This window comes from Tachyglossus aculeatus, chromosome 20 (genome assembly GCF_015852505.1).
Source record: "Tachyglossus aculeatus isolate mTacAcu1 chromosome 20, mTacAcu1.pri, whole genome shotgun sequence".
In the NCBI taxonomy this organism is placed as follows: Eukaryota; Metazoa; Chordata; class Mammalia; order Monotremata; family Tachyglossidae; genus Tachyglossus; species Tachyglossus aculeatus.
Genome location: NC_052085.1, coordinates 19920965 through 19925316, shown reverse-complemented (window position 1 = coordinate 19925316; position 4352 = coordinate 19920965).

The following is a 4352-nucleotide window of genomic DNA, read 5'->3' as shown; positions in this document are numbered from 1 at the left end:
ATGTCTTCCCAATACCCCCTACACTTTCCGTAGCTTGAAATTGTGCCCCTGACGGGCCTGGTTGTCAGCTTAAATTCATTTGTCACTGTCATACAATGGATGAGAATATGATAACACAAGCAATGTAGTGTGACATCAACAGTGCAGTAGCCATCGTCAGTCACATCAGTGAGGCACAAGATTCTGTCGTATAGAACAAGAAGGTGTTCCAACCGTAAACCAAAATAATATTTCATCTGTTTAAAAAGCACCATTTTTGATAGGCTGATGAGTGTTTTCTCTCAGATCATAAAATATTAGTGTATTTTCATGTAGTTTTGCTTGTAATTGTTTAAATCTGAAGGAATCCAGGGATACTCCAGAAACAAATTCCAAGTAATGAGTAGTAAAGACGGCATGAGGCAAAAGCCGTTAGCTGTTTTAATATAATAAAATGAATATTTCATGAGAGCCACACCTATTTCAGATGAACATCCAAACAAAACAGGCATTCTTAAATTTAATGGACTCATTCAGGTAGAAATACCGTATCATTTTGTAGTAAGTTACTGAGGGTCAAATATGACCAAGTCCGAACATTTCTCTTCCTCATTCTGGATTCCAACAAGGTCTGTAGTGGTGAATTAAGTGGAGAAAAGTCCCAAACCTGTCAAAGTGTACTTCAACTGATCTTTGAAAGGGCATTTCCAATTTTTTTTTTACATGCCTATCTTCCTCAGTTAAGCTTATGGTTTGAAATTAAGCTGAATGAAGTAATAGAATACAAAGGGAAATATTGCCATTCTCTTCAGGGACCCCGGATACTGAAAGGGACAGTTGCTCCTTAGTCCTGCTTTGCGTAACAATGTTGTGAGTTGGGGGAGAGTAGAGGGACAGAATAACATGCAGGGAAAGGTCATGGCTCTGGGGGTCAGAGGACCTGGGTTCTAATCCTCCACTTGTCCGCTGTGTGACCTTGGCCAAGTCACTTGATGTCTCTGTGCCTGATACCTCATCTGTAAAATAGAGATTCAATACCTGTGCGCCCTCTTACTTAGAATGTGCACCCCATGTGATACCAATTATCTTGTTCATGCGTAATGGCATTTATTAAGCGCTTACTATGTGCAGAGCACTCCCAGCACTTAGTACAGTGCTTGGCAGAGCGTAAGTGCTTAACAAATATCATTATTTAAATTTACTGACAGTAGATTCACGGCATCTCCCTAAATTGAGGAGAAAATGGGTTTCTAAAGGAAGCACATTTTAGACATATTTTCGCTGTGAATAACTGGAAACCCGAATGGATATATGAACACTTATCTCCTAGCCGAATACTCATTCTACTGGTGTGGTTTTTATAATGCACCCACAGCATACTTTGGGCCTTTGCTAATTAACATTCAAGGACATTCTATCAGGTGGCATACCATTTTTAATGAATCAGGAGAATAATGATGTTTGGAAGGATCCAGACTGAAGCCCTTTACTGTAGTGGAATTGGAGTATAATGTACTTCCCCAGTGAGACTAATGTAGTTCCAAAGCAAGACAATTAATAGGGGGTGGATAATGAAATGTTTAACAAGCACTACGTGTCCTCTAATCTCAAACTGGTTTAATTAATTAATTAGTTTTGGTATTTGTCAAGTGCTTACCATGTGCAAAGCACTGGGGAGGATACAAGGTGATCAGGTTGTCCCATGTGGGGCTCACAATCTCAATCTCCATTTTACAGATGAGGTACCTGAGGCACAGAGAAGTTGTGACCTCTCCAAAGTCACACAGCTGACAAGCTGACAAGTAACATTCCATTGTTAGAACGTGATTTACAAAAATCACTCTTGACTTTATGATTTTTGTTCGTTTACTTTTTGAATACTGCCAAAGGCAGTCTGATGGCTAGAAAAGAAAAAGAAACTCCTTTTGCAAGAATCAAACTCACAAATAACCTACCTTTTTTAGTTTAGTATTTGAGCAGGTAAGAGTCAAGCAGGCAGTCAAGCTGTTCAGTTAAAGATTCTTCTCTCTAAAATAGCCTGCATTTATTTTCCTTTTCTACGCCATTGCTTTTTTGTCTTGGCTTGTGTATAAATAGGAATGACCAGGTTTTTGGAGCTCAGAGAGAGATGCGAGTGATAATAATTGCCTAACAATGTAGTGGTGGAAATCAAGCCAGTGTTCAAACATTGGCTGAACTCGAGGTAATGATTTGAGGTACCTATCCCTGACAAAATCAGTCACCCCAAAAATGCGTGCATTTATGTTGGGGCTGAGGTCAGTGATAAGGGTAGCTTTGTGGTATTTCAGTCACACTGTCCTTTCCTTCGCCCAAGGACCACAGTGTGTTTTTATTTGGTCGGATATCCTGAAGGATGCCGTGGCTTTTACATCTGAATCTGGATACGATCAATCCGGAGTCATGAATATAGATATGACCCGGACAATCCCAGAAGTCAGTGTTGCTGGGTGTGAAATGAGATTTAACAGTTCTTTGCTTTTGCTTATCCGTAAGTTTGCTGGGGGAAAATATAGCATTACGAGTGCTGCATAATCCTTTTAATAGCAAACTTGCACTTTCGTGCCCTTTCTTAAACATCAAGGGAGCTCCGTGAGAAAAAATGGCCTCGGCCGTTTGTTTCAGACGTTTAACTCCCTCCTCAAACCCCCTGCCTCTCCCACCACCGATGTCGTCGATAAAATTGAAGCCATTCGACCTGGTCTCTGTGGACGCGTTATCTAACCTCGGCTTCACCGAAAGAATCCTCTCCTGGTTCTCCCGTTGCTCAGTCTCTTTTGCAGCCTCCTCCTCTGCCTCTTATCCTTTAACTCTGGAAGTCCCTCAAGGCTCAGTTATGGGTCTTTTTCTATTCTCCGTCTACACTCACTCCCTTGGAGAACTCGTTCACTCCCACTGCTTCATGTGCCATTTCTATGTGGAAGGTTCCCAAACCCACCTCTCCAACCCCGACCTCTCTCCTTCTCTGTAGCTTCTTGCCCTCAACACATCACTACTTGGAAGCCACACCCACTTCTCAAACTGAACATCTTCCCATCCAAACCCCCTCCCCCTCGTGGCTTTCATATCACTGTAGACAGCACCACTGTCCTCTCTGTCTGAAAAGCCTGTGATCTTGGCATTCTCCTCAACTCATCGCTCATTCAACCCACGAATTCAATCTGTCGTGAAATCCCGTCTGTTCTGCCTTCACAACATCTGTAGACTCCTCCGTTTCCTCTCCGTCGGAGCCGCTACCGCCGCGATCCAAGCACTCATCATTTCCTGCCGAGTACCCCTCAGCTTGAAGTCAGTGAACCAGCTTTCCTCCTACAACCCAACCCACGCACTCCACTTTTCTAACACCAACCTACTGTCTGTACCTTGGGTGTCCCGCCTCTGACCCCTTGTCCATGTTTCCCCTGGAACTCCCTCCCCCTTCATATCCACCAGTCCATCACTCTCCCCATCTTCAAAACCCTCCTAAAGTCACCCCTCTTCCAAGAGGGCTTCCCCAGCCAAGTCGTGCATTTCCTCTGTCCGCCCTCCCCTCTGTTGATTGCGAATTTGGTTGCGTCCCCTTAAGCACCTTGATACTCCCCCAGCCACTGCAGTTTTTCAGTATTCTTGTCCTCTAGTATTTCCCCTTTTCCTAATCGACTTTAATGTGTGTCTGCTCCTAAAAGCTGTAAGCTCCTTGTGGGCAGGGGTCATCTATGCTTACTCTTTTGTATTGTACTTTCGCAAGGTCTTAGCACACAGAAAGTATCGAGTAAATACCATTGATTGGCTGTAAAACTGTCAGACCAACATAACCTAGCGGGCCCTAGAAGCCTCTTTACGTTCACAAGAAGTGTGAGTAATTTGGGAGCTCAGATGCCTTCTTCCGGGAAGAATGTTGAAGCAATTTTATTTTATAACAGGGTTGATTTTAATGGGATTATTAAACCTGGGATGACCTCCAGTTTATATTTTAAAAGCAATTTCTTTTCACTGAGAGTGTTGGAGTGGGTTCACTCCTCTAAAACCTGTGGGACTGGCAGGATCCCATTATTTTGAGGCGATAATTCTGAAGCTTGTGCTTATTCAAAGCTTCCTGGGATTGACAGGAACTGACCTGCTGAATCCTGTTTTTTCTCCCCTGAGGTGAACACGATATGGCGTTCTCTCGGGTGTCGATGACTGATTCCGGGGACGGTCCCATGCCCATCCCCATCTTCAAGAAAGAGGCCTAGTGTTGGAGTCCTTTGAAAGGCCAAAAGTGACCAGCCTGGGAGCTGTCACATAGTCACCCTTCGTAATGGAGGTGGAGAAGGAAACCACGGTACCTCTGCCCGACAGCTGTTTTAATCGAACTTTCCTTGATTTCTTTCTTA